This window comes from Schistocerca nitens, chromosome 7, assembly GCF_023898315.1.
Source record: "Schistocerca nitens isolate TAMUIC-IGC-003100 chromosome 7, iqSchNite1.1, whole genome shotgun sequence".
NCBI lineage: Eukaryota > Metazoa > Arthropoda > Insecta > Orthoptera > Acrididae > Schistocerca > Schistocerca nitens.
Genome location: NC_064620.1, coordinates 558,897,168 through 558,916,199, shown reverse-complemented (window position 1 = coordinate 558,916,199; position 19,032 = coordinate 558,897,168). Strand labels below are relative to the sequence as shown.

General features: G+C 47.1%; 1 long non-coding RNA gene and 1 pseudogene across 1 annotated transcript in view; both read left to right on the top strand.

The window, feature by feature from the left end:
* LOC126195376 (uncharacterized) overlaps positions 1-19,032 on the top strand; it is a 2,074,073-nt gene that overhangs the window by 183,176 nt on the left and 1,871,865 nt on the right. The gene's annotated exons all lie outside the window — the stretch shown is intronic.
* LOC126195928 (5S ribosomal RNA) lies at positions 18,023-18,140 on the top strand (annotated as a pseudogene).

Here is a 19,032-nt window from a genome sequence, read left to right as displayed (position 1 = left end):
GGTAAAGCAGATGCCAGACTGAGATTCATTGGCAGAATCCTAAGGAAATGCAATCCGAAAACTAAGTAAGTAGGTTACAGTACGCTTGTTCGCCCACTGCTTGAATACTGCTCAGCAGTGTGGGATCCATACCAGATAGGGTTGATAGAAGAGATAGAGAAGATCCAACGGAGAGCAGCGCGCTTCGTTACAGGATCATTTAGTAATCGCGAAAACGTTACGGAGATGATAGATAAACTCCAGTGGAAGACTCTACAGGAGAGACGCTCAGTAGCTCGATACGGGATTTGTTAAAGTTTCGAGAACATACCTTCACCGAAGAGTCAAGCAGTATATTGCTCCCTCCTACGTATATCTAGCGAAGACACCATGAGGATAAAATCAGAGAGAATAGAGCCCACACAGAAGCATACCGACAATCCTTCTTACCACGAACAATACGAGACTGGAATAGAAGGGAGAAGCGATAGAGGTACTCAAGGTACCCTCCGCGACACACCGTCAGGTGGCTTGCAGAGTATGGATGTAGATGTAGATGTAAGTAATGATACGTAAAAGTGCAATCTTGCAAGAGATACAGGGTGACTCATTAAATAAGCAGTTATATATTGCTATGAATTGTCTAGTGCTGTGCAGGCATGTAAGAAAGCAAAGTGTCACACCGGTAACACTGAATAAAATACTCTCGGGTTTCCAGTCCAGTAAAGTGATCAAAATTACATTAGCTTATGAGGCGGTGGCCCGTTTCATGCCTTTCTCCTCACATTTTATCTACTTGCATACTGAACTTACATAGGAGACTATCTTACTTCGTTTAGTTTCTGATTCGGAATTACTTTTCGACTTTCCACCTGTATTGTGTTCTATGTACAAGAGTGGCTGGAGGGTAGCTTGCAGCAGTGTTGGTTACCCATCTCTCTGTACCTAACATTTCATTCTTGTAGTAGTTTTCTTGACGAGGTTAATTCCTTTTCGCTGGGACGAAAACCGAGGGAACTTTCGCACGTTGTGGAAGAGCGTTGGCCAGTTAAGAGTGCAGAGTCTCACACCAGCGAGCCGCAAGAACAATTGGACAAGCCTTTCAGGGATTATCCTCCTGGCTCGGCTTCAACCGACAATGAGCGGCAGAACGGAAGACTGGTGTCCTCAGTAGGAAAACGGGAAACCACTGGTGGACGACGTGAGAAATCTGTTTGCTAGCGTATATGCTCCGGACACGTTCCCTCAAGGAAAGTATGTAGCCACTCGTGTGTCTGCAAATTTCCAAAAACACTGTGCGGAGCTTTCCAGAATTCCGACGAACACATCTAGACATGTGAATGGGGGGGGGGGGGGGGACACACACACACACTCGTTTCCTGTTTCTATGTACATGTATCTCATTGGCGAGTATCTCGTGTATCTCTTTAAGGGGGGAGCAAGTGAACGGACCTCCGTAGCGCACTTCGGAAGACCACTTAGGTCCTTTGTTTTATTGGCTAGAAAGATTGTGTCGGGTGCCTTTCTGAGGTCTGAAGGAAGGCTATAAAAACTGAGAGACGCATTCGCATAATGATTGAAACTTTGTGATTCCACTCTACAGGGTGTTACAAAAAGGTACGGCCAAACTTTCAGGAAGCATTCCTCACACACAAAGAAAGAAAATATGTTATGTGGACATGTGTCCGGAAACGCTTACTTTCCATGTTAGAGCTCATTTTATTACTTCTCTTCAAATCACATTAATCATGGAATGGAAACACACAGCAACAGAACTTACCAGCGTGACTTCAAACACTTTGTTACAGGAAATGTTCAAAATGTCCTCCGTTAGCGAGGATACATGCATCCACCCTCCATCGCATGGAATGCCTGATGCGCTGATGCAGCCCTGGAGAATGGCTTATTGTATCACAGCCGCCCACAATACGAGCACGAAGAGTGTCTACATTTGGTACCGGGGTTGCGTAGACAAGAGCTTTCAAATGCCCCCATAAATGAAAGTCAAGAGGGTTGAGGTCTGGAGAGCGTGGAGGCCATGGAATTGGTCCGCCTCTACCAGTCGATCGGTCACCGAATCTGTTGTTGAGAAGCGTACGAACACTTCGTCTGAAATGTGCAGGAGCTCCATCGTGCATGAACCACATGTTGTCTCGTACTTGTAAAGGCACATGTTCTAGCAGCATACGTAGAGTGTCCCGTATGAAATCATGATAACGTGCTCCATTGAGCGTAGGTGGAAGAACATGGGGCCCAATCTAGACATCACCAACAATGCTTGCCCAAACGTTCACAGAAAATCTGTGTTGCTGACGTGAATGCACAATTGCGTGCGGATTCTCCTCAGCCCACACATGTTGATTGAGAAAATTTACAATTTGATCAAGTTGGAATGAAGCCTCATCCGTAAAGAGAACATTTGCACTGAAATGAGGATTGACACATTGTTGGATGAACCATTCGCAGAAGTGTACCCGTGGAGGCCAATCAGCTGCTGATAGTGACGGCACACGCTGTACATGGTACGGAAACAATTGGTTCTCCCGTAGCACTCTGCATACAGTGACGTGGTCAACGTTACCTTGTACAGCAGCAACTTCTCTGACGCTGACATTAGGGTTATCGTCAACTGCACGAAGAAATGCCTCGTCCATTGCAGGTGTCCTCGTCGTTCTAGGTCTTCCCCAGTCGCGAGTCATAGGCTGGAATGTTCCGTGCTCCCCAAGACGCCGATCAATTGCTTCGAACGTCTTCCTGTCGGGACACCTTCGTTCTGGAAATCTGTCTCGATACAAACGTACCGCTCCACGGCTATTACCCCGTGCTAATCCATACATCAAATGGGCATCTGCCAACTATGCATTTGTAAACATTTCGCTGACTGCAAAACCACGTTCGTGATGAACACTTAACCTGCTGATGGTACGTACTGATGTGCTTGATGCTAGTACTGCAGAGCAATGAGTCGCATGTCAACACAAGCACCGAAGTTAACATTACCTTCCTTCAATTGGGCCAACTGGCGGTGAATCGAAGAAGTACAGTACACACTGACGAAACTAAAATGAGCTCTAACATGGAAATTAAGCGTTCCCTGACACATGTCCACATAACATCTTTTCTTTATTTGTGTGTGAGAAATGTCTCCTGAAAGTTTGGCCGTACCTTTTTGCAACACCCTGTATACTCCATGCTCATACGTGTTTTTCCTGACTTCTATCTTCTCCCAAATCTCTGAAGTTTCACATTAGGACTTACTTACATCCATGACCAGTAATCACGAGGATGAAGAGATTCGCGATTCGCAGTCACATCACACCAGCAATAGTTAGCAGCGGTTGCAGTCTGAAGCACCGCGACTTGTTCTCAGCCTCGAGACGACTGCTGTTTGCAGCTCGTGGTCCAGAGGACTAGCGGGCACGGTAGCCCAGCGTGTTCGATCAGAGGGTTAACTGCCCTTTCTAACAAAAAAAAAAAAAACTAAGTGATGGTATGATCAGTGAAGTTCAACGTGTGTCGGGAGGCCTAGGCCCCGAACAAATGCAACGAACAACGACGAACAAAATGAGATAAGTGGTCAGCTTAACTGCCTCTAGATCATGGGGTCACGGGTTCAATTCCCGACCAGGTTGGGGATCTTCTCCCCTCGGCGGCCGGGTGTTTGTGTCGTCCTCATCATTCCACCATCATTCGAGAAAATTTCGAGACAGGAAAAAGCAAAGAGTAGGAATTTGTTCCGACGCTGATAACCGCGTCCTTGAGCGCCCCACAAATCAACCGTCAGCATCATCATCGTCATCGACGGCAATCACGGTAAGACCTTATTTGCAGTGCACACTCCTATCTTCGGAAATCGCGGTATGGTGCTTCTATTACGCAGTTTCTATTGCTAGTCTTCATAACTGGATTTTCGCGCTTCATACTCTAGTATGCATATTTCTCTGCAGTCTAAAGATGGTTTCAGAGGGGCTTTTTCCATGAAGGGTCATGTTTTGTTCGTTATCGAGTTGATTTATTGGAGCTCCCCCTCTGGTGACGCTTCTTTGTGATTCTTCCTTTAATCATTGAGTTACTGTGTGTTCTGTTCGAATCAGTACCTTTTTTGTTTAATTGTATGGTTCTGCAATCACGACTGAAAGAGTAATTTCTGTCCTTTATGTGTCTAGGCACGATCTCAGCCTTCATAATCCAACATCATGGTGGTGGCGAACTGATAACAATTCATTTTACTGTTCATTGTTTATTTTAATTACGTTAGTTAATTCTCAATTTGGTTTATAACCTCGATGTTTATGATTCCTGAATAATTTTCGCACAATATTTGAATAATTATTATTTCTCGAGATTAAACTCTATCATTCAGCAACCATTTAAGTAAATTATGTAACTGAAATGTCCAGATCCTTCACCCACAAGCAATAGACGAGTCCCCTGATGAGTTCAGAAAGTTAGCAAACAATCTGTAAGTTTATATGATCTGGGGTGATAGCTTTAGGTTAATCTAATCTGGATATACATGGAGCACCTGATAAGGAAGAGGTAGTGTTCACAGTGCACCTGGCTTTTGCAGAACTTTTGTCCAAGCAATCCTTGGCCTTTGTCAAGTGTTATGACAGCAAGAGGGCTCCTGGTATGCCCCCACCCCTCTGTGGACCCAGGGGTTAGAATAGGCCCGAGGAGCCTCATACCTTTTGGCCTTTATGTGACATTCCCCTGTAGGGTCTGGCATCCATTTTTCAAAATTATCCTGAGAGAGAGTCAATTGGGGAAGGGTGCCTTACATGGTGCATCATGTCCATCGTGCATTGAGATCTTTAGCCCACATTCTCATCGTGGCATTGCAGTCCTGCTCATCCTCCATCTCTTGAGTGAGAACACCTTCCAGGGTGCGTTTTCCTCAACCTACTATGCAGTGTCGTTTTCTGAGCATACAATGACGATGGAATTCTTTGTACCTCATATCCAGCATGGTAGCCAGTCCATTGTGGTGGGGTCGCCACGTACCCTCTTGGTTGAGCCCCCTGACTGCACAGGGATAGCTCTGCTGATGCCTACACCGTTAACTCCCCACGCATGCCAACGAGTAGATGCCTGTCACCCCGGGGGATTCGGACTCTTGCCGAAGGCCATCCTACGAGGTGGCCTTTGTTGCGGCTGGGTGACGCCCATGGGGAGGACCCCTGGTTGGAGTGGATGGCATCAGGGCAGATGACACGCGATGAAGCATACCATGTCATGACTTGCTGGTGATCAAACAGCAGCAGTCTCTAGGAATTCCAAGTCTCAGTACAATGCAATGCTGGGAGTTCGACCATATGTCTTCCTGCTGTACTTCCAGCAGATTGTGGACGTCCATCCCATCCCAATACTCCATGTGCCCCGCCTCCCGTCTGTGTTAACTGCAGAGAGCTTCATTCTCCTTGCTTACCAGACTGCAGGATTTTACAGCGAGAAAGGAAAATCATGGAATATAAGACCCTCGAAATGGTTCAAATGGCTCTGAGCACTATGGGACTTAACATCTGAGGTCATCAGTCCCCTAGAACTTAGAATTACTTAAACCTAACTAACCTAAGGACATCACACACACCCATGCCCGAGGCAGGATTCGAACCTGCGACCGTAGCAGTCGCGCGGCTCCGGACTGAACGCCTAGAACTGCGAGACCACCGCGGCTGGCAAAGACCCTCGACCGACTGACCTACACTGAGGCCAAGAGGAAATTTGAGCACCTACATCCTGTGGCTATGACCTCCTCTTATGCCGCCGCTACGAGAACAATTGTAGCCCCATCTGTTCCACGAGTTCCAGTTGTTTCTCAGAGCTGGAAGACTACACCTGCCCCCTTGAAGTTGGGGGTACTTCTCTCCCTGTTGCACCCACACCACCTCACTTGGGAGCACTGTTCCCCCCAACCATCAGGACACCAGTCCCCATTTCTCAGCCTCAAAAGCGTAAGTCTTCTTTGGCTCCTCTCTCTAGGAAGGGGTCCTTTGGGTCACTCCCTTCCCAGGTTTCTACTAGTGGGAAAGATGATACCCACCAGTGGCTGAAGTGCTCAAAAGCAGCTCGTCATAGGGCTTCACTATCGTCCTCAGTCCTGGAGACTGAATCAGTGAAGTCCTCCCAGGAAGAGGAACCCAAGAATCAGCGAGAAAATTCCAGAAAGAAGACGCCCAAGACCAAGGGAATTGCAGTGGCACCCACACCACCACTGCCTACAAGCTCTGTGTCTGATAATGAGGTGAAGATTCTGGTGTCTGGTGAGGACTTAGACCTCGCCAGACCCTCAGACACAATGTTTATAGTCTGTTTAGGAAATACGTCTGAGACAGCAGGTGACCCTGAGGCGTAGGCTGCCTCATTGAGTGTTTCATGCTTTCCTAGTCTCACGCCCACGTCATCCTCCAGTGCAATTGCAGAGGTTTTTTTCACCACCTGGCTGCATTACAGCAACTGTTAAGCTTTACACCTGCTTTCTGCATTGCCCTCCAAGAAAGCTGGTTCTCGGCAATGTGGATCCTGCCCTTCATGGCTACAGAGGTTATTACAAGAACCACAGCGAATATAATAGAGTGGCAGGTGGAGTTTGCGTTTATGTCCTGAACTCGATGTCTAGTGAACCTGTACCCTTTCAAATTCTTCTTGAAGCTGTGACTGTCAGGGTACGGATGATGCAGGCAATAACTGTCTGCAATGTATATCTCCCTCCAGAAGGTGTGGTACCCCTGGCCGTATTGGCTGCACTGATTGATCAGCCCCATAAACCTTTCCTACTTTTGGGAGATTTTACCACCCATAACCCTTTGTGGGGTAGCACCATGCTTGCTGGCCATGACAGAGATATCGAAAATTTACTGTCCCAACTCGCCCTCTGCCTCTTAAATACTGGGGCCACCACACATTTCAGTGTGGCTCATGGCAATTACTCAGCCATTGATTTATCAATTTGCAGCCCACGACTTCTCTCATCTATCCACTGGAGTGCACATGACGACCTGTGTGGTAGTGACCATTGTCCTGGACTCCCCTGGCGTCATGCCAACGGACGACTACCGAGATGGGCTTTAAACAAGGCAGACTGGGTAGCCTTCGCATCTGGTGTCACCACTGAATCTCCCCCACGTGGTGCCATCGATGTTGTAATTGAGTAGTTCATTACAACTACAGTGGAAACGCGATCTGCCGTTCTCTAGGATGCACCCGGTGAATGACAGTCCCTTGGTGGTCGCTGGAAGTTGCTGAGGCAATTAAAGAGTCGGCGAGCTCTACAGCGACATAAGCGGCACCCTTCCCTAGAGCACCTAATAGCCTTTAAGTGGCTTCGTGCCATCTTTCGCCTGCTTTTAAAACGACGGACGAAGATCAGACATCTTTTTGGGTACCAGACCCACAATAGGTGTCCCTGGCGTTAACATCATTGGCGTGTTCTCTGCCGACGCAAACGCGATTGCTGAGCACTTTGATGAGCACTATACTCGAGCCTCTGCGTTGGAGAACTATACCCCAGCCTTTCGCACACTCAAATGGCGGATGCAAAGGAAAGTCCTCTCGTTCACTACATGCCACAGTGAACCCTGTAAAGCCCCATTTACAGAGTGGGATCTCGTCAGCACCCTTGCACACTGCCCCGACACAGCTCCTGTGTGGGATCAGAACCACAGTCAGATGATTAAACATCTCTCGTCTGACTACAAGCGATATCTCCTCGTCATCTTCAACCGGATCTGGTCCGATGGCGTCTTTCCATAGCAATGGCGGGAGAGCACCATAATTCCGGTGCTAAAACCTGATAAAAATCCGCTTGATGCGGATAGCTATCGGCCCATCAGCTTCACCAACGTTCTCTGTAAGCTGCTGGAACGTATGATGTGTCAGCAGTCGGGCTGGGTCCTGGAGTCACGTGGCCTATTGGCTCCATGTCAAGGCGGCTTCTGCCAGGGTCGCTCTACCACTGATAATCTTGTGTCCCTCGAGTCCGCCATCTGAACAGCCTTTTCCAGATGCCAACACCTGGTCACCATCTTATTTGACCTACGCAAAGCATACGACACAACCTGGCGACACATATCGCTTGCCACACTGTATGAGTGGAGCCCACTCCAAATTTTTATCCAAAACTTCCTGTCGTTGCGTACTTTCCTTGTCCAAGTTGGTGCCTCCCATAGTTCCCCCCCATATTCAAGAGATATTTCTCCTCCAGTACTGGTGTTGCTGAGCGGCGCCTACAGGGAACCATTCACAAGGCGCAGTCATGGCCTCTAGCCCATGGCTTCCAGTTTTCAGCCGCAAAGTAGTGTGTCATGCACTTCTGTCGGCATCTTACCGTTCATCCCGAACCTGAACTTTATCTCAATGGTGATCCAGTCACTGTAGTGGAGACGTATCGATTCTTAGGGCTGGATTTCGACATCCGATTGACTTGGCTACCTCACCTTCGTCATCTTAAACAGGAGTGCTGGTAGTACCTCAATGCTCTCCGCTGCCTGAGCAACACCTACTGGGGTGCAGAGCGATCTATGCTGTTGCAGCTCTACAGAGCCGTTGCTCAATCGCACCTTGACTATGGGAGTCTGGTTTCCGGTTCGGCGGCGCCCTCAGCTTTCCGTTTACTCGACCCAGTGCACCACAGTGGCGTTCGCCTAGCGACAGGAGCTTTTAGAACGTGTATGGTGTCCAGTGACCTGGTGGAGGACGGAGTCCCTCCTCTGTGCATCCGATGTTCACAGCTGCTCGCCAGTTATGTTGCGCACATTGTCAGTACTCCTGAGCATCCGAATTACCTTCTTTTCCCACCCACGGCAGTTCATCTCCAGCATCGGCGGCCCTGGTCAGAGCTCACGATTGTGGTTCCCGTGAGATCCCTTCTCTCCGATCTGGAGTCATCCCCTTTACCACCTCTACCTGAAGACCATTCACATACACTTACATGATGTACACCGAGGCCAAAGCTTCGATTGGACCTTTTTCATGGCCCTAAGGACTCCGGTAACCCCGCCGCTCTCCGCTGTCACTTCGTCTCGATTCTTGACGTGTTCCGGGGCTCTGAAGTTGTTTACACCGACGGCTCGATGGCTAATGGTAATGTTGGCTTTGCCTGTGTCCACAGATGCCATACTGAACAGCATTCCTTGCCCTCTGGCTGCAGTGTTTTCATTGCAGAGCTTGTGGCCATATCTTGTGCCCTTCAGTACATGCAATCCTGTTCCGGTGAGTCATTTGTTCCCTGTTATCACTCCGTGAGTAGCTTAAGGGCTGCTGACCAGTGCTACACTTGCCATCCTTTGGTAGCGAACATACAAGAGTCCAACTCTGCCCTGGAACGCTCCAGTCATTCACTGGTGTTTGTGTGGACCCCAGGACACGTCGGAATCCCGGGCAACGAACTTGCTGATGGGCTGTCCAAACAGGCTAGGAGGAAACTGCTCCTGGAGATGGACATCTCTGAAACTAACCTGCGTTCTGTTTTATGCCTCAAGGTTTTTCGGCTTTGAGAGACGGAGTGGCATAACTGCATGCACAACAAACTGCTTGTCATTAAGGAGACGGCAAATGTGTGGACGTCTTCCCTGCGGGCTTCGCACGGAGAATCAGTTCTCCTTTGTTAGCTCTGCATAGGGCATATGTGGCTCACACATGGTTACCTCCTCCGTCGTGATAATCCACCTGAGTGTGGCTGTGGGTCCTATAAATGACAGTCGTCCACCTCATGCTGGACTGCCCACTCTTAGCCGCTCTGTGGCGGACTTTTAACTTTCCCAGTGCCCTACCATCGGTGTTGAGCGACAATGCTTCAACAGCAGCTTTAGTTTTACGTTTTATTCGTGAGAGTGGGTTTTATCATTTTATCTGAGTTTTAGCGCACTTCCTTTTGTCCCTCTGTGCCCTCCACCCTAGGGCTGTTATGGTGGGAATTTTATTGTGTTGCAGAAAGGCTAGCTTCTCATTTTTTATTCTCACGATCAGCCAGCCATGGCTATCTGCTTTCTTGTTTATAATCCCTTCTCCCTGTTTCTTGCGTCTCTCTGTGGTGTTCTTGTCCTGTTTTGTCCATTGCAGTATTTGTTGTCCTTCTGTCGTTCTTCTGGTTCTTCCTTTCTCCTGTTATTGTGCCATACGTTTTCTTTGTTTTCTTCTTTCCCTTGGGTAATTGTTCTACTGGGAACGAGGGACTGATGCCTTTGCAGTTTGGTCCCTTGCCCCTCCCTCTTTTAAACCAATCAACCAACCAACCTGGTATGCCCTTACATACTCTAGCTGCCGGCTGTGACGCCACTGCCCACTTTTAAACCAACCAACCAACCAACCTGGTATGCCCTTATATACACTACCCGCCGGCTGTGACGACACTGGTGCTCGTGGTCTTGCCATATATTGGCATACGTTGACTCGCCATTCAGTGTGTCAGCTTTAACTTTGTGAACGCTGGATACCACGCTGCACTGAGCTGGAGGCCGCCGTATCTATTAAGAATGTTATCGGTGATTTTTATCTCTACGGCTTCTTCAGTTAAGCAGTCCCAGAATCCGTTAGCTCTATGGCTGCTTCAGTTAAGTAGTCCCAGAATCCGTTAGTGCGAGCCACGACCGAGGTTTCGTCAAATTTCATCCGGTGACCGATTTATAAAGCAAGCTCAGCCAAAGCGGATTTGTAGGTGCATCCTTCATTCTGCGTTGTTACACATTGCGTACTGTTTCTCCATCGTAAGACTGGTGACACTAGTTAAGTATCCTGTAGACCCCAAGTGTTCTGATATCTGCTGCGTATTTGACTGGTGTCTGTAACAGACGTATTTTTGTCGGAGGCCTGCGGACCGAAGTGATCTTGTGTCTTTTCAGCAGGCGACGTATCTTTCCCGAAACGGAATGAGAGGAAAGCACGTTTCGCATGCGGCTGTGGCCGAGCGGTTCTAGGCGCTTCAGTCCGGAACCGCGATCCAGCTATGGTCGCAGGTTCGAATCCTGCCTCGGCCTTGTAAGTGTGTGATGTCCTTACGTTAGTTAGGTTTAAGTAGTTCTAAGTCTAGGGGACTGATGACCTAAGATGTTAAGTCACATAGTGCTTAGAACCATTTGAATCATTTGAAAGGTAGTCACTTTTCCTGCTCTCGTCGGTGGTCTTCTTATGATTCTTGCTTGAAATAGCTTCAATTATTTGGTTAATATTATAGCCATTGTTCCTGAAGAACTTGTGTAGGCGGCTCAGCTCATAGGGGGGGTTATCATTCTTGCGCGATGCACCAATGTTTGTAAAACAGTGCGCTTCTGTGCCTTATAGTTATGGCTGATGGTATGCAAACAGATCTGTGGGGTAGCTTTTATATAGACGTCGTGACCAAGGCATCCATTTCATTTGCGGGAGACGAGGACTTCGAGGAACAGCAGTGCATTCTTTTTTTCTACGACCATGGTAAACTTACTGTTACTGCTAATCCAAATTCTTGACGAGTTCTAGGAACACCTCATCGGCATTAACAGTAATAACTCAGTTATTCTGTCATACGCTCAGGTTTCTATCTGTTTGTTTCTAAACACCACTTGTTATATTCTCCGAACAGCTACCTGAGCATACAGTCGTCACTATACTTCGCGTCCATCCCAAATGATGAATCGCAGATCCAGTGCACGCATGAAGTCTTTGTATTGTTTTGTTCTGTATTATTTTAGAAAACATACAGGGTGAAAAGTATTTAAACCGACAAACGCTGGGAGGTTGTAGGGGATATAAAAACAAATATTTTTCCCTAATGTAATTTTCGCCTATGAGGAGTATTTAAACCGGTAGAGGAAGATTTCTCTGGCGGCAAATTAATTAAACCAACAAACACTTTTCCATTTTTTATGACCAAGACACAACACATTAAAAAACGCAATTTTAATTACAGTAGATTTTCAAAAATGCGTCCATTGACACGTAAGCAAAGGTTACACCGTTGGATGATATTCTGTCTGACACGGGCAAAAACCCCAGGAGTATCCTGAATTATTCCTGCTTCTGCTACTATCCGGGCAACCAGATCCTCTTCTGATGCAACGTGAGTTACGTAAACAAGGCTGCGCATCTCTCACCACACAAAAAACTCCAGAGGGGACGTATCTGGGGATCGAGCAGGCCATGGTACAGGACCACCTCTGCCAATCCACTTTTCTGGGAACCGTCGGTCCAGGAAACGACGCACACGACGACTGAAATATGCCAGCGCCCCGTCATGTTGGAACCACATGCGTTGTCTTGTAGAGAGCGTGACGTCTTCCAGCAATTCTGGCAATGGTCTGGCGAGATAATTGTGATAGTGCCTGCCATTTAATGGCCTAGGTAGCAGATGCGGCCCAATTAAACAGTCCCTAACAACACCGACGCTCACGTTAACGAAGAACCGCACTTGATGAGCGCTAGTACCTGTGGCATGTGGGTTATTGTGTTGAATACTCCATCAGGCCCAGCGTTGCTTCGTCGGCTGTGCTCTGGGTGGATAATCAACTGGTTCGAGGTTGTGGACACTCTGTAAGTGAAATGGACGTAACAATTGCTCTCGAAGGACTGTTCTTAAATGGTTCAAATTGCTCTGAGCACTATGGGACTTAACTTCTGAGGTCATCAGTCCCCTAGAACTTAGAACCATTTAAACCTAACTAACCTAAGGACATCACACACATCCATGCCCAAGGCAGGATTCGAACCTGCGACTGTAGCGGTCGCGCGGCTCCAGACTGTAGCCCATAGAACTGCTCGGCCACTGCGGCCGGCGGACTATTCTTACATTCATCTGATTCGTCCCCATGTTACATGCAAATGCACGAGTGCTGATTGAAGGATCCCGCTCCACATGCTGCGAGACAGCTTCCTCAAATTGCAGCGTGCTTACCGTGCGACGGCGTCCCTGTCCAGGTAATCTGCTAAATGACTCGGTCTCACGCAGACGTTGGTACACAGCAGCAAAGGTCGTTTGATGCAGGATACGGCGATTAGGATATTGTTGTCGATAAACGTGCTGTGCAGCTCGTCCGTTGTGGTGCGCTACGTAGTACGCAACAATCATATAAGTGTACTCACCCCAGGTGTATCGCTCCATTAGTAAACAGGGACAATACACTGGTGGACAGCAGTTGCCTACAACTGAAGAGCGTATTACGCCCTCTAACAACTGAAGAGCGCAATACGGCCTCCAACAACTGAAGAGCGTAATACGGCCTCCACCGGTTTAAATAATCCTCATAGGAAAAAATGACATTAGGGAAAAATATTGGTTTTGATGTCCCCTACAACCTCCCAGAGTTTGTCGGTTTAAATACTTTTCACCCTGTATATTTAGTAACATATAGAACATATTTACTCACGAGCGAGATCTACGTTTCACTCATGAGGGAGATCTACGTCGATTGTTCTCTAGTTTACAAGCTACATCGAGATCCAGAAATCACAGAGCTAGACGTACGTGGGGACAGATAGCGACGGCAACCGCGCCGGCAACACTTTAGACAAATCTGCGCTGCGGGGCTGCTGTCCTTCAGGGGCAGTGACGGACAGCGGACGAGGGCGCGAGCTGCGATTGTGTTGTTTCCGGCAGCCAGCGGTCGTACAAGGCTGATAGCGGCGCGTAATGTATTGTGCGGTGCGGTGCGGTGCGGCTAGCGTGGCCGCCTTTGTGTGCGCGCACAATAGATCGCGCCGCGCACGCGTCCGGCTTGCGGGAGGTGGCAGAGGCAAAATAAAAGGGAAACCGCAGGCTGCGCCCCGCGCCTGGTCTCAGGCCGGCCTTGTTAGCGGCACAGGGGGAGCGGTTCGCAGGTGGGGCTGGACACGCCCACTTCGCTTGTCGCCGTCCATCGATGCTCTTTCACTGGCAGCGCGGCAAGGCGGGTCAGAGGCGAAAGGGCGCCTCCAAAAAGCGCAGCAATAGAGACAGGTGGTCGTTGCTGTATTAGGTCTGAAATTCCCATGTTCAGTGGATATGTAAGGGTGTGCTGGTATTTATGAATAACTCGCGTTTTCGCTTTTCACTATTCTAATGTGCGGTATGAGAACGAAATGTGTATACGCAACATGAGGCGTACACTGCACGCTGGCGAACGCTTTCCATATACTGCCCATTCACCGGTTCAGTCATGATTGTACCGACTAATAGCGCAGCCAGCCGGTATGGCATAGCGGTTCTAGGCACTTAAGTCTGGAACCACGAGACCGCTAAGGTCGCAGGTTCGAATTCTGTGATGTCCTTAGGTTACTTAGGTTTAAGTAGCTCTAAGTTCTAGGGGACTGATGACCTCAGATGTTAAGTCCCATAGTGCTCAGAGCCATTTGAACTAATAACGCGGTCGACGTTCATGGTGGATGAATACGTTGGTACTAAGCGGCAGTCTGCCGATTATCAGACACTGGAAGCATCGTCTTCTTGATGTGGCCGTCTTTGCCACTCGCGACGTCTTTACCATTTGGATGTACTTGCTGCAGACCATCCCACTGATAACGTTACTAATACGGACATTCCAGGTCCTCCAATTGTTTTTTTTTCCGCAAGTTTTTTTCGTCCAAGATGTGTTGTAGCGCTACTACGTCGCATTGTTTTTGTTGCTGTGGTCTTCAGTACGACTACAGGTTTGATGCAACTCTCCCATGTTACTCTATCCTGTGCTAGCGTCTTCTTCTCAGAATAACTACTGCAACCTACACCCTCCTGAGTCTGCTTACTGTATTCATTTCTTGGCCTCCCTCTACCATTTTAACCACCCACGCTTCTCTCCAGTACTAGATTGGTGATCCCTTGATGCCTCAGAAAGTGCCCTACCAACCGATCCCTTCTATTAGTCAGGTTCTGCCATAAATTGCTTTTCTCCACAGCTATATTCCGTAACTCTTCATTAATTACGTGATCTACCCATCTTATCTTCAGCATCCTTCTGTAGCACCACACTTCAACAGCTGCTATTCTCTTTTTGTCCAAACTGTCTATCGTCTACGTTTCTCTTCCATACGTGGCACTCCATACTAACACTTTCAGAAAAGATTTCCTGACACTCAAATCTACACTTGATGTTAACAAATTGCTCTTTTTCAGAAACGCTATTCATGCAATTGCATCTACATATTATATCCCCTCTACTTCAGCCGTCATCAGTTATTTTGCAGTCCAAGTAGCAAAACGCATCTAGTACTTTAAGTGTCTCATTTCCTAATGTAATTCCCTGAGTATCACCTGATCTAATTCGACTACGTACCATTATTCTCGGTTTGCTTTTGTTGGTGTTCAACTTATCTACTCCTTTCAAGACTCTGTCCATACCGTTCAACTGCTCTTCCAACTCCTTTTCTGCCTCTTATATAATTACAATGTCATCGGCATACCTCAAACTTTTTAATTCTTGTTCTTGGACCTTTATTTCTACTACAAATTTTCTTTTGTTTCTTTTCTTGCTTGCTCAATGTACACATTGAGTAATATCGCGGATGGGCTACAACTCCGTCTCACTCCCTTCTCAATCACTGCTTCCTTTTCATGCCCGTCGACTCTTACAATTGCTATCTGGTTCTGTACAAGTTATAAATAGCCTTTCCCACCATATATTTTACCCCCGCTATCCTAAGTATTTCAAAGAGAGTATTCCAGCCAACGCTGTGAAAAGCTTCCTCTAAATCCACAAATGGTAGATTCACCTTTCCTTAACCTATCTTCTATGAGAAGACGTAGGCAGCATTGCCTTTAGTGATCCTAAATTTCTCCGGAATCCAAACTGATCTTTCCCGAGGTCGGGTTATACCAGTTTTTCCAATCTTCTGTAAAGGATTCGTGTTAGTACACTACTGGCCATTAAAATTGCTACATCACGAAGATGACGTGCTACCGACGCGAAATTTAACCGACAGGAAGAAGATGCTGTGATATGCAAATGATTAGCTTTTCAGAGCATTCACACAAAGTTGGCGGCGGTGGCGACACCTACAACGGTCTGACATGAGGAAAGTTTCCAACCGATTTTTCATACACAAACAGCAGTTGACCAGCGTTGACTGGTGAAACGCTGTTGTGGTGCCTCGTGTAAGGAGGATAAATGCGTTCCATCACGTTTCCGACTTTGATAAAGGCCGGATTGTAGCCTATCGCGATTGCGGTTTATCGTATCGCGACATTGCTGGTCGCGTTGGTCGAGATTCAATGACTGTTAGCAGAATATGGAATCGGTGAGTTCAGGAGGGTAATACGGAACGCCGTGCTGGATCCCAACGGCCTCGTATCACTAGCAGTCGAGATGACAGGCATCTTATCCGCATGGCTTTAATGGATCGTGCAGCCACGACTCGATCCCTGAGCCAACAGATGGGGACGTTTCCAAGACAACAACCATATGCACGAACAGTTCGACGACGTTGCAGCAGCATGGATTATCAGCTCGGAGACCATGGCTGCGGTTACCCTTGACGCTGCATCACTGACAGGAGCGCCTGCAATGGTGTACTCAACGACGAACCTGGGCGCACGAATGGCAAAACGTTATTTTTTCGGATGAATTCAGGTTCTGTTTACAGCATCATGATAGTCGCATCCGTGCCTGGCGACATCGCGGTGAACGCACATTGGAAACGTGTATTCGTCATCGCCATACTGATGGTATGCAGTGCCATTGGCTACACGTCTCGGTCACCTGTAGCTCGCATTGACGGCACTTTGAACAGTGGACGTTTAATTTCCTATGTGTTACGACCCGTGGCTCTACCCTTCATTCGATCCCTGCGAAACAATATATTTTAACAGGATAATGCACGACCGCATGTTGCAGGTCCTGTACGGGCCTTTATGGATACAGAAAATGTTCGACTGCTTCCCTGCCCAGCACATTCTCCAGTCTCTCACCAACTGAAAACGTCTGGTCAATGGTGGCTGAGAAACTGGCTCGTCACAATACGCCAGTCACTATTCTTGAAAAACTGTCGTATCGTGTTGAAGCTGCATGGGCAGCTGTACCTGTACACGCCATCCAAGCTGTGTTAGGCTCAATGCCCAGGCGTATCAAGGCCGTTATTACGGCCAGAGGTAGTTGTTCTGGGTACTGATTACTCAGGATCTATGCACCCAAAGTGCGTGAAAAGGTAATCACATGTCAGTTCTAGTATAATTTATTAGTCCAATGAATACCCGTTTATCATCTGCATTTCTTCTTGGTGCAGCAATTTTAATGGCCAGTAGTGTATTTTGCAACCATGAGTTACGAGTATTAAACTGATAGTTCGGTATGCGTTTTCACTCCAACTGTGGTATGCTCTTCTACGCTATTGGGTCAGGTCGTGTCATCTCGTATTCATTCCCATAATATGAATTGGATCAAATGCTATTATGTACAGCGCACCCGACGTCTCAAAACGTATTATGTTCAAGACATATTTCCCATCTGCGTTATTAGCCCGCTCTATTTTGGCTATTCCCACTATTTTTACCTTGCACTTCATAGTGTAATGTTGACTATGTCTGTGCTCATTCGATCATCAAGAGGGGGGGGGGGGCTATTTACCCGTTTCAAACCGAGCAAAAGACAGTAGAATAAGAATTAGAGTTGCTGATACTAAAAGACAGTTTGAAATGGATACTAAGAAAGTAATAATACGTGATGTTCTCTACGAATGATCATTTTCAGTTAGATTTGCAATGTTGATCAATTGATGTGTTACTCGTGTGGGAAAGGTTACATAAATGCAAGTCTTTATACTTTGATTGAGGGTTAGAGATTACTATCTGTTGTTATTACAGAAGAAGACGTACTTCGCTTTTGGTACTATAAACAAGTTCAACATTTAAGTAATTTTCAGCCACCTTGTAATAACAAAGAAGGCAGATTCAAGTGTGGAAACATCAAAGTATTCTAACTGGCGAAAGCAAGAAACAAAGTTTACAGCGCACCGAACAAAGTGGACCAAGACTGCAGACTCAATTGTATGACGAAAGCTTCGCCTCCGAAACCACGTAGAATTACAAAGCATCCAGCCCAATCGAAGTTCTGTTGTGTCATATGAGATTGGTTACATTGTTGTTTATAGTAGGGCTTACTGCTACCAAGGCAACGGCCTTGCCGCAGTGGATACACCGGTTCCCGTCAGGTCACCGAAGTTAAGCGCTGTCGGGCGTGGCCGGCACTTGGATGGGTGACCATCCGGGCCGCCATGCGCTGCTGCCATTGTTCGGGGTACACTCAGCCTCGTGATGCCAATTGAGGGGCTACTCAGCCGAAGAGTAGCGGCTCCGATCAAAGAAAACCATCATAACGACCGGAAGAGCGGTGTGCTGACAGCACACCCCTCCTGTCCGCATTTTCAGCTGAGGATGACACGGCGTTCGGATGGTCCTGACGGGCCACTTGTGGCCTGAACACGGAGTGCTACTGCTATCAATGTGTTGAATTGTTATGCTGCTTTTAAGTCGTCAGTATTATTCTACAGTAAACAACTGAGTAGCTTATTGTCGTAGAACTATAAGAGACTGGCAACAAACTTCTCTTGCACGAGAAAGAAGGACTGACTGTCTACCGTGAATAGCATGTCAATAACTTTATTGTTTTACATCATAGCCTGTGTTCAACAATAAACTCAATAAAAAACTAAAATGAACGTCTCATACCATGTTATGTGGCAACATGATTGGATCAAAACGTATTTTGTTCATTGTTCCAAAGCATGGAATGCAATTTAAAAATTACAATTCACCTTCATGCGTTGGGAAATGATGTTAGTAGTGACTGATTCTGAACATAATTTATCTGCGTCCTCCCGTCGAGACTTTTGAAGTATTTTCTTGGATGAGGGAGCGAATATATTTTTTCGCTTCCTGTAAAATTACGATCTGTGCACTTAATAAGATATGGAACGAAGCTCCTCATTTGTCTCGAACGGAAATTGTTTCATATGAAGTGGAAAAAAAAGCATTGTCTCTTATAGCTGAGAGAGTATTGGTAATCCTGTTGTCAGTGCGTCACCATGTCCCGTTTATTTCTCCGAAAAAGAGAAATTTAGGAACATTTCGGTTTTTCTTTTGTTCAGTGTTCTGTTCATTAAAATTTGTGACACTCACTA